Source organism: Castanea sativa, chromosome 12 (assembly GCF_040712315.1).
Source record: "Castanea sativa cultivar Marrone di Chiusa Pesio chromosome 12, ASM4071231v1".
Lineage (NCBI taxonomy): Eukaryota > Viridiplantae > Streptophyta > Magnoliopsida > Fagales > Fagaceae > Castanea > Castanea sativa.
The window spans coordinates 44,905,326-44,918,099 of NC_134024.1; the positions used below are offsets into that span (position 1 = coordinate 44,905,326).

General features: G+C 31.7%; 1 pseudogene; it reads left to right on the top strand.

Moving 5' to 3' along the window:
- Nucleotides 1-1,301: 1,301 nt before the first annotated feature.
- LOC142620752 (nucleosome assembly protein 1;2-like) lies at nucleotides 1,302-11,228 on the top strand (annotated as a pseudogene).
- The last annotated feature ends 1,546 nt before the right edge of the window (nucleotides 11,229-12,774 follow it).

Below are 12,774 nucleotides of genomic sequence, written 5' to 3' on the forward strand. Positions count from 1 at the left end.
TCAGCAATAAACAGGGCCATGAGGAATTTAACCGTCTAAATATCAAAGTTTTCCTGACGGTTCTGGCTCTCTCTCTCTCTCTCTCTCTCTCTCTCTCTCTCTATATATATATATGTGGGTTGATGTTACAACTTCCAATATTTTTTAATTAGATACGAACCAACTATTCTCTATGCTTATAAAATTTAAAAATGATTAAAGATCAATAACTATATCATCAATCAATTGTTTAAATTCAAATTTTTATATTTTAAAATAAATCATAAAAGATGAGTTTATGGATCGATTGGTCAATTAAATCCAATTGGCATGCATGTTAAGAATATATAGAATTTGTAATTCAATAGTTAGATTTTCAAAATATGAAATTAATAATAAGTTATTAGATGGTGTAACACTGTATTTTGAGTTACACCAGGTGTAACTTAAACCCAACTCGTATATAAAAAGATGAGTTTAAGTTACACTTGGTATAATTTTAAGAAATATTACACCACCTAATAACTTTTTATTATAGAATAAATAATTTGAAAATCTCATCATTAGATTACATTTTATCTATATTCTTAACACACATATCAAACTTCACGACAATCTAACTTTATTTACTATTTGATCCATAAACTCATATTTGATTTATAATTTTTAACTAAAAAAACTTGAAAGTTAAATATTTAATTGATGATCTAGTTATAGATTTTTTATTATCTTGAAATTTTGAAGTATTGAAAATATACAAAGATAATGTGTGTGTGAGTGTAAGTCGAGAAGAAAAAGTAGTTAATTCATGTGAACAAATGATGATTTACTAATTAGTATTGCACATATCATCAAGATATAGTAAAATTTGAGTCAAATGGTACGGTTTTAGAAGAACTCAAATATTAGATGTAAAAACAAGACTACGGTTTTGCAAACCTAATTAGCTTAAGTAATATCAAAACTTGTCAAAATCATGTAGCTTTATTAGTTGATACCTTAACAAATTTATTTGTAGTTTAAATCTCCTCACTTCTAATTATCGAATATATATATATATATATAAGAGCTCCATAATTTCTTATAAAACCTCTATTGCATCTTTGGCTAATTACATCTTCACAATTTTTCAGGACTTTTTCATTGGAGGAACTGATACAACTAGCGCTACAATTGAATGGGCAATGACTGAGCTTCTTCGCAATCCTGACATAATGGCCAAGGCAAAACAAGAACTTACTGAAACAATTGGAATAGGAGAAAGCATACAAGAAAAAGACGTCCCACGACTTCCCTATCTTCAAGCTGTGCTTAAAGAAACAATGCGGCTTCATCCAATAGCACCTCTTCTTCTTCCTCGTTCCCGTATTGATGTGGAAGTTTGTGGATACACCATTCCAAAACACACCCAAGTGATTGTAAATGCATGGGCGATAGCACGAGATCCCATGTACTGGGACAAGCCAACACAATTTAAACCAGAAAGTTTCATCGACTCTAAAGTGGATTTCAGAGGCACAAACCTCTCTTTTATGCCATTTGGTTCTGGGAGGCGGATTTGCCCAGGTTTAGATCTTGCTGTAAGAATGCTGAGCTTGTTCCTAGCTTCTCTCATTCACCACTTTAATTGGAAGCTTCCTGACCGAATGGCACCAGAAGATATTGACATAAAAGACAAATTTGGACTTACATTACAGAAGGCTGTTGCACTTGTTGCCATTCCTGTGGTTGTTGCTAAAGCCGAGTAGTTTATGTCGCTACTGCATCACATGTTTGGAGAATAATATTTTTAAATTATATTTCTTGTTTGTTTTTTTTTTTTCCTATGTTATACTAATGTTTTTAGTAATGCTACAAGTTGCTATTATTCGATCAAATTAATTGCTCTTGCTTCTCCCGCCATTGAAGTTATTTGGATTTTTTGGGTCCAAGAATCTTAGTTATCTTATACAATAATTGCTTTTTGCAATCATAGTTATTATTATATGATATGGATACGTATGGGACAGTAAATAGATAATTTGCTACATATACATGTCTATGCATTATTTTATATATGCAGTTTTATGATACGATGCAAACAATACACTAATACACAATTTCCCAATCCTCTAATAAGAGGTGTGGGCTCCATTTATGGGTCTCAAATGAGACCCACATCCCTTTGTGAGGGAAGAAAGGACTCCACCGACGTATATATAATGTGTTTTTAAACTTTTGTTTTCAAATCTAACTTTTATAATACTGAAAATGAAAAATGAATACAAATGTTAAAACTAAATCAGTTTTTTTTAGTGGTAGGATCCACTAAAACCTGAAAATAAAAACAAAAAATTGTGTGTTTTTTTTTTCAGCTAACCAAACAAGCCCTAAGCATCACAAAATGAATAATCACAGAAGAACGTGGCAAATAGTTAAGTTCAAATCGATGGACTATGATAGTAATGCATGTCGACTCCTTATGAAAGCCTTCCTATCCTATGTGCTCACACCTTTAGCTTTTAGTTTGTGTGAAGTAAATTGCTTTTAATCCACTACAATGGCCTAAATGGGACATTTTGATCAGCTCAGTTCATCTATAATTGCATCTTATATATTCAAGGATTTGAGGCTTTAGTTTATAAACTCTTATAAGTTGGGACCGGACTAGGTGAATCAATTTCTAGTATTGAGAATTTAAATTGCAACTTATTTATTATATTCTTACGATCTTTGAAATAAGAAAATATGACTACAAACAAATGAGAAACAGTCTATTTTTATATTTATAATCAACTATGATATTGAAAACCTATCTTCAATCTATATAATATTGTTGTAAGATTAGGCTTGTACTCCACCGTTACTGACTTATTTGTTGACAAAAATTATAAACAATTGTATACCACCTAACTCATTTTCTTTTGGGGTCCGAGTTACCTCCGGGTGCAATTCATCTATTTCCTTCACAAAAGTTTTTTTTTTTTTTTACTTTTTTTTTTTAATTTTTTTTAAATCTTTTTTAATCAATGGTTGAGATTGAAAGTTGTTTTTTGCAACTATCAATCTTAATCATTGATAATAATTGCATCAATCCAATATAGGATGGGTACATCTAAGGCATGCTGGCAAAGTTTCATTGGCATGGAATGCGTTAAATGGTGTAGGATTCCAATGTTTGTGTGTGTCTCAACTCTCAACTCTCATGAGTTTACTCAAACAAAAACCATTGACAATTCAAGATGTGCTTTGTTGCTACGTTCTAACTCGTCGTTTTTATTTCATATTGTAAAGCAAATGTGAAAAGACATTGCCGCAAAGAGGTAGGGGCAGGGACCAATATCTTTACGTAGGGCTGTAAATGAACTAAACCGATCATAAACAACTCGGACTCGGCTCGATAAAAATCTTGTTCTTGTTTGTTTGTTTATAAATAAGTCAAGTTTAAGCCTTAGTTTTAGACTTGTTTAATAAACAAGCTGAGCCCAAGCAAAAACAATTGTTCACAAACAAGCTCGTGAGTTATTAGGCTTGATACACAACAATTCAAGTATAGACTCATTTATAAGTTTACATGTGTTAGCTAAATATATTCATTATACATATCTTAATAATGACATGGCCAGCATGAGATCACTACCTATATTACCATAATTTTTTTCTTCCCTTTAAACTGATAAAGAACCACTTTAGTTACATTTGAAAATAAATAAATAATTAAGTAGGTCACATATGATCCTTCCATATCAATCATCTAAAGTAAAGTTATAAAACATGTCAATATTTTCTCATTCATAATAGTTACAAACAGATATTTTTCTAGTCTTTCACCATCTAATGTGAATGTAAAAATTGTATTTTGAACAATTGTTGAAACTGTAGATAATGAATGATGAATGAATAAATTTAATTATGTAAATAATTAATTTGAATAATAGCTAATCATAAGTAAGACTAGATGCATGATAAAATGAGTATACTATTTTCTTTTTCTTTTTTCTTAATTTTAGAGATTTGAGCATTTAATAATGTAATTTTTTTAGATCTCAAGCTCAAAAACTTGACTTGAGCTCGAGTTTGAGCTTGATATTGGCTTGACTAATTAATCAAGTTAAGTCAAGCCAAGCTCAAGCTCAAGCTCAAGCTTTTTGGTTTTCCTACAAGCTCAAGCTCAAATACTATTTTTAGGCTTGTCACAATCTCAAGCCAAGCTCGAGCTTTTGATTTTTCTTGACAAGCCAAGCTTGGACATGTACTACTCGACAAAATTCGGCTCGTTTACATTCCTATCTTTACTGAACTTTGTCTTATCTCACATGGCTTTAATTAGCCCAAAAAGAAAAAGAAAAAGAAAAAACATGGCTTTAACTTAACAAATCTCTTTATCCGATGTCGTTGTAAAGTTAAGCATGCAGCATCTTTCTTTTTTTCAAAAAATAAAATAAAAAGAGCAACATCTTTCTTCTTCAATATTAACGTCCTTTAATACTCTCAAAAGCATCGGAATTTCCATTTTGAGAAGCCTCAAGAGTGAGAATTCCAATAATCCAAAATTCCAAATCCCATATTGACTTTCTTATTAATTACAACTAGTTTTTGTTCACTCTCAAACGAGAGATGTTACGTCCACAATATTTTTACAACATTTTTACAACAAATCACAAATAATTAGTTGTTATTGGTTCAAATTTGAACCTAACACTAAGATTACTTTTTTGTCCCAACAATAATAAACAATAACAATCTGTCACTTAGGATTTGTTGTAAAAATGTTATGAAAATATTGTGGACATATCATTTCTCTTCTCAAAACCACCTCAGCTCCTATACATCTCAAGCAGAGTAATATCATAATTCGAAGAAAAAAAATAAAAGTAGTATCATATTTGGTCAAAATCTATATATTCAGCAAAAAAACAAAAAAAAAAAAAACAGATAAAAGGTCCAAATCTGGCGTTGACAAGCCACTTGGATCTCAATAATAATTTTTCCAGCTTTCGATTTTTTTTTTTTTTTTTTTTTTGAGAAGGAAGCTTTTAAATTGATCTTCTCAATAAACTATCTTTTAATTATTTATTTATTTTGGTGTGTGTTTTGGGATATAACTATGTGAAACATGAGTCCAAGCGTACTTGAGAGTTGAGATACCATGTGAAACATGATGACGTGTAATTTCATTGAACTTATGACTTATAAAAATACTCATAGTTGTTCATAGGGTAATGATTAACAATCTATTTTAAAAAAATTTTGACATCATTTTTATAGGAAATGAAAAAACTGTCAAAATATTAATTGGTTTTTCTTTTTTTTTTTCCCATAAAAACTTTCTTTAAATGGATTATTAATCATTGCCCCAAAGGCATTCGCTAGCATTTCCCTATAATTTACTTTGATGTATAATTACTACCTAATTTACTTTTTTCATGTATCACATAAGCTGATTTTATGCTTTTGAATCACACTGAATGTTGAAAATAATTTTTAACTTTTTTACTGATGGGAGTTATAAACCTAGAATTCATGAACGCCTTAGTCAATGCAAATGATAAACAACATGACAATTATGAGAGCAATTGTGTTTATTGTATGGATTATGTTCATGATGTAGGCGAAATCTAAAGGGGTACCAATCGAGCGCGCAAATGTGTATGAGAAAATATACTCTACCAAAGATGGGGCTGCTGTTACTCCCCAAGCAGAGGAGAACATTGTAAACACAATTTGAATAGAATTTTAGTGTATTTTGTGTTTGTGTTGTTTATGGTGTGTAATATGTTATTTGGTTCTTGTGGAAAAACAGGCTAGGATGAGAGAACTTTTGAATGAATACAACATGCGATTACAAGGAGAGCTTGGTGGTGGAATCCTCTAGTCCAAGTGATGGGTCCAAAGCGCTCTAGACGTGTACGTGGGGTGGGTTTTGGATGAACCACATTAGGAAAAAGTGCCACAAACCTTTCACGATTTACATTGACTCTACCGTCGTCAAGCAGAACGACCTAAAGGATTTCGGAGTTGAAGACTTCCCTTAGGGAGCAACTAGCTCAATTTGAGGCGAGGCATGAAGAGCAACTCACACAATCACTAGCCCAATTAGAAGCAAAGTATCAAGAACAACTCTCTTAATCAGAAGCAAGACATCAAGAACAACTCTCCCAAGCAGAAGCAAGGCACCAACAGCAAATGGCCGAAGTGTTGACGCACATGAGAGAAATGTTTGCCCAACTTAGCCCACAAATGTGTGATTCAAATCCTTCTCAGGTAGCAAACAAATGTTATTTAGCGATACACAACTTTTTGCAATGCATTGTTATATGATATTAATACAATGTCTTTAATATATTTAGGATGGCAATGCCTGATGGGGACTCTCCGTAGTACAAAAATAATGGGAATGAAACTGTGAATCCATAGGTAAAACAAAATTTCTCTAAAAATATACACTGTCATGTTTTTCCAAACCATACAAGTAGTGAGAGTGCTCATTATTTTTAAATTTCTATTTAGTGCTTGATGCCACTTTCATGATCACTTCTATTCTATAGTTTGTTTGCTGTGTTACATAAATCTCAATGAATTTATGATATAAGCTTGATGGTGAAAGGACCTACCATTAGTTTTGGGTATGAGTATTGTGAGTTTATAATTTTATAGAGATTTGATTCAACTTCATGCATCACATATCATCTTGGAGGGGGAGTGCTTCATATTGCTGGTGCTTGGTTGTGGTCAATTGTGTATTCATTCATTAAGATATACTCTTTCTGTCATATATTTTGATTAGCTTTCATGATGGTTTCCTTTAATTATTTTGTGCTCTTTTCATGAATTTCTTTAAAGTCTTTACTGAACTGGTGCTTATCTTTGTTTGGGTATGAGATCCGTTCTACAAATGTCCTTGAGCAAATTCTTTAGATGTGGAGAAGAAACTTTGATGTTAAAATTGTTCCACAAAGGTATGCATAGTGTGTTATGCAAATTCTCTACTCTAAGAACTGTGGTCCTCTTTTTTAAATGTAATTTAAAATTCTCTACTCACTAACTCTTTGGACTCTACTAACCACTCATTCTAAGCAGATGCACCTCACTCATCAGAGGAGAAGCAGTGAGGAGGAAAGTGACCAATTATGTTGGTGATTTTGAAAGTAGAAGATGTCAAGATAGCTGAAATTTATAGGGCATGCCTTTTGTGAAGTCAACCAAAGGGTATTTTGTGGGTGTAGATGGTTAATTAAGCATTAGGATGGAAATGATTATTGTAGTTGAAAACTTGTAAACTTGTTGGAACTTGCCAAATTTAGACAATTTGGTTCAGCTGTGATGTATATATAGCTGTTTTGGGAACCTGCAACGTTTGTGATGTATATAGCTGTTTTGGCAATGAAAATTTGGTTACGTATATAGCTGTTTGTGATGTACAAGACCAACTATAGTTGGTCTTGTATTTGGTTATGAAAATTTGGGCAGGAATTTGTGATTTTCTGTTTTGTATTTGGTTATGTAAATTTGGGCAAGAATTTGTGATTTAGCAAGGGAAAAAAAAAGAAAAAAAAAAAAAAACTGTGTAGGAGTTTTTAGCCGCTTTTTGAAAACGCAGCCAAAACCCCACCTACAGTCGCAAGTTCTAAATGCAGCACAACATAGGGTCTATATGCGCGATTGGTCTCAAGATTTGTGGTTGGCAGCAGATTTGTCTCAAGAACAATCAAAATTGGTGGGTCGAGTGGTGATTTTCAGCTAGCATTTTTGTTTTTGCGTCCTGGGAATTTTTTATTTGCCGACGCTACTTTTTTTTTTTTTTTTGAGTATCCAGTAGTTTCCACATCAACATTTCTTAGTATAATCTACGGTTTGTGCTTCGTGGTAGATGATGAAAGATACTACGAAAGTTTGTAGATTTTTTTTTTGAAAAAAAAACTTTTTTAAGATAAGTTTTAATTTAGACATAATGATAAAATAATAATTTTAGTTATTAAATACTTGAAAATTTTGATGTCATTTTGGGTGTGTTTAATGGTGTAGTGTAACATAAACTAAAGGAGCTTTTGATTGAAAATTTTTGAAAATTTGGGGAATCAATCGAACAAAAGTAAAATTAGAATCCTGAAATAAATTCTGGTCAAAATTAGAGGGTATGTTTTGTATTTTTGTCAAATAAAAATATAAGTTTAGCTCCAGACTAGTTGGAGAATATTGCTCAAACCTATTATGTGCATAGCAATTGATAAACCTATTCATGTGTAGTTTTAGTTACATGACTTATATAATTCGTCATGTATTTTGTTCAAGTAATACACTTGTGGTGACATGGATGGTTTTATGACTGACTACATAATGGGTTGGATGAAATTTTTCCAAACTGAAATGGAGGAAAAATATCCCTGAAAAAATTGAGGTAAATTTCTATTTGTAATTTCTTGTTTTTTATTTGCAACGTGGTTATCATTTATCCACAAAAATAAAAGAAATAGAAAATGCAGGTGACTTCCCCTTTTACAATCCGCAAAAATGGGGATATACCCCTTTCAGCTAAACTTTCTAACAAAATGCTCTCTGTTTTAAACTCGATTTTCTAAAAATCAAGTTTCAATGAAAAACTTGATTTGGCGAAAATCTAGTTATAGACAATCAAACTAAAAAAAAAAAAAAAATCTGCATGGAATTCGAGTTCCATGAACTCGAGTTCCATTCAAGGAACTCAAGTTCCATGCAGATTTTTTCAAAACTAAAAATCGAGTTTTAAAACAATAGCATATCCCTAATTAGTTTGATCTTAACTATATAAGTGATTATAAAGAACTTTAATTATTATAATTACTTATTATTGGGTATCACACACATGTTGTGAATACATCTACAAATTGTGATATATATAATACTTCTATCATTATTTTTCTTAATTATAAACTAATATATCAAATTAACAATTTTTTTTCTCAATTAGATCCAAACAAAAAGAAAAATATTTTTAAAAGTTAATGTGGTTTTTTTTCCCAACAAAACACTGATGTGATCACTAAAATTTGGAAACATCAGTATCTCATTTAATATTAGCCATTAAACATGCCAACAGTGCAAATCATTTGCCATGTAGGCATTTTTCATAAGTGTGACAATAGGGACAAACTTGATAGCATGTTAAAAATAATATGGACCAAATTAATTACTAAAAAAAGTGAGAACAATCTTATCGAAAAAAAAAAAAAAAGGTGATAACCAAATTGAAAGTGAACTCAAAATAGTATTTTCACCTTTAAAAAATTCTATTATATAAAAGTAGGACAAAATTTCCTTCTAAGAGATTAAAAAAAAATTATATCTGACATTTTAAACAACTAGTCACATATAATTTAATTCAAATCAAATAAGTTATATACACACACACTTTACACAATCTATTAAAATGATTCAATTAGATAAACATTGGGATTGGAGAAATTAGGAGTTTGTATTCATGTCATCCAAATTGACTAATTCAACCCAACTCAACTTGACCCTAAACCTCAAATTGGTTTTTTGTGGGTTGATGAGTTCGGTTCATGTGTAAATTTTTTTTTTTTTTAATTGAAGCTTGGATAGGGTTAAGTTCGGATTGTCAAATTTTTCAACTCAAGTAACGCTATAATTATTTTGGGAAAATAACACTTTGCCCACCTGTGGTTTGCTCGAAAAAACACTTTACTTATCTATGGTTTAAAAATTGACACTTTATCCATCTGAGGTAAGTTCCATTAGTCTAGCGTTACCCACCTCTATTAAAAATACGGGTAAATTTATATTTTTGCTAGCCTTTTATGTCTCTCTCCTCTCCAAACATAAAAAAAATTAAAAAATCAAAAGCAAAAAAGATCTAAAAGTTAGGTTTTGTAAAAATTAAAACCTAACTTTTAATTGGCAGAAGAACTAGCATAATGACCTAGAGGCAAATTTTTTTTAGGAGAGAGATGGGCATTGGAAGCTAAGTACCAGAAGCTTTATGAACCACTTTTCGCAAAGGTATTCATCATATTGACAGGCACTAAGAATGTGTTTGGATCCATGTTTTACTGCTGCGTTTTAAGTCTGCTATATTTTCAGTTTTTTTTTTCTCCAGTGCGTGAACAATAACGAGTACTCTTCATGCACATGGAGTTACTATGCGGGAGACCAAAGGTACTATTCATGTACTATTCACGCATGGTTCATGAGACCCACAAGCACTTTTTCAAAAAAAAAAAATATATATATATATATATTAAAAATGGGTCTCTTATTCACACATTTAAAAATTATTTTGCTACAATATTTTCAGTTTTCAGTTTTCAGCAATAAGTTTTATCCAAACATACCCTAAGTTCTGCATCATATTTATTGATATTACTAAATTTTTATCATTAGCATGTTTTCCAGGTTAGAGGTTTATAAATTAAGTTTAGCCTTGGGTTATCTTATTTGGATTGCAACTCCAGTGTTGTTCAACTGCAGGGTTGGTGTATGTATCTTTTCAGTTAATTTGTTGATTGTGTCCTTGCAGAGACACGAGATTGTGAATGGTGTAGTTGAAGTAGAAGGAGTTACAAGTGAAGCTGGTGTGGATCAAGAAGAGGACAAAGCCACAGGCGGTACCTGACTTCTGGCTTACAGTTCAAGTTTTCATTTGATTGAGAACTATTATTGCTTGAACTTGATTTATGATTTTCTCAGGGAACGCAGAAAAAGGAGTGCCTGACTTCTGGCTTACGGCAATGAAGACTAATGAAATACTAGCTGCGGAGGAACTATGATCTATTTTGGATATTCCCTTATTTGTGGGATTAAGGGTTCTTTGTTATATATTGTATTGATTGTGGAACTATGATATGTTGTTTCCTTGGATTAGATCATGGAGTGTGATGAAGAGGCTCTTAAGTTCCTCAAAGATATCAAGTGGTGTAGAATTGAAGTCCCAAAGGGTTTTAAGCTGGAATCTTCTTTCATACTAATCCGTTTTTCAAGAATTCTGTCCTTACAAAAACGTATCACACGATTGATGAAGATGATCCTATTGGCGAAAGCAATTGGGTAATTCCATATCTGTTGTTCTACTGAAATGTATTGTCTCCTCTTTCTTTGAGTCTCTTCTTATTTGGGGTTTTCTGTGGGACGGAGATTGAATGGTTTCATGGGAAAAGCTTGACACAAAGATCTTGAAGAAGAAGCCAAGAAAGGGATCTAAGAATGCCAAACCCATCACAAAAACTGAGAATTAAAAGTTATGGGTTGCAATATACCCCTTACAATAGTGCGTAAGAGATCCAATCTAGGATCATGGAAGCCCAGGACAATAGGATGAAATCCACTTCAGAAGTTCTTCGAAACATGAAGACTCTTAGACTTCAAGCATGGGACAATGAATTCCTTCGAAGGTTAGAGAAAAAAATATCTAAAAATTAGGTTTTAATTTTTACAAAACCTAGCTTTTAGACCTTATTTTCTCTTGAATTTTTTAGTTCTTTATGTTTTGAGATGAGAAGGATATAAAAGGGTAGCAAAAATACAAATTTATTCCTATTTTTAACAAAGTGGGTAACTGGAGGCAGATAAAACTTATCTTAGGTGGATAAAGTGCCAATTTTTAAACCACAAATAAGCAAAGTGTTTTTCGAGAAAACCACAGGTGTGTAAAGTGTAATTTCTCCTATTATATTTTTTAAAACTATGTATTTTAAAATTTGATAGTTTTATATATAAAAATTTGTTTAAATTTATTAGTTTGATTTATTTTAATTTTTTAAGATTTAGGTTTAATAAAATTAGAATATTATGATCAAATTTTTAAATTGTAATCATAAATTAAATAGTTGAGTAAAAACCTAATTTTAGGCCGAACCTAATTTCGAGCTTTTCCTCACCACCGCTACTGCTAGTTCCTCACTGCAGGCTCTAATCGAGTGCTATTGACACTAGCTTTGGTGTTCCACAGCCATGGAAGAGAGAGTTTGCATTTGTGCTTATGTTTGGATTTGGGTTTAAGTCTAAGTTTGTGTGTCAAATGTCAAGGGGAATGTTTGGCAGAGAGAGACCCACAACCTCTGCAACCACCATAGGTAACGAAGATTTGGTGATTTTTTTTTTTTTTTAAATTTGGGTTTGAAAGGTGGGGTTTGGGTATTTTTTTGTTTGGATTTTGTCTGAAAATTGGTCTAATATAATGTTTTTGTTGGAGTATGAATGATTATGGATATGTTTGTATGCTCTGTGAATTTATATGTGTGTGTGTTTGTGATAGTACGAGACATTGAAGGTTTTATGATTTGGTGTAAAGTTGTCTTGAGCTGAAGCTAAAGATATGCTAAAAAAATTGATATATTTAGTCATTTGAATATGAATCTTATAGGTTTTTGGATAGAGTTCTATTCTATAGTGATAGTAATATGATTGTTATCTTAGGTCAGTGTTGTTGAATTTGGTAAACAACAATTGCACTGGTAGCCTTCCTGAATCCATTGGATTTTTGACTCTTTCTTGAATTTTTGCATTTATACAACAACAAATTCTCTGGAAAGTTGCCATCTTTGAAAAATTGTGAAGAGTTGGTGATTCTTGATGTTGGTGAAAATGAGTTTGCTGGAAGTATACCTTCATGGATAGGACGTAGATGTTCAAGCTTAATGATTCTTAGCCTTTATTCAAATAATTTTCATGGTCACATATTGGAAGAACTTTGTACTCTAACTTCGCTCCAACTCTTAGACCTTCACATAATAAAATATCTGGAAGAATACCTAGATGTGTTAAAAATTTCAGTGTCATGTCCACAAATAATAATTCACACCACCACATGAAAGTTGAGCC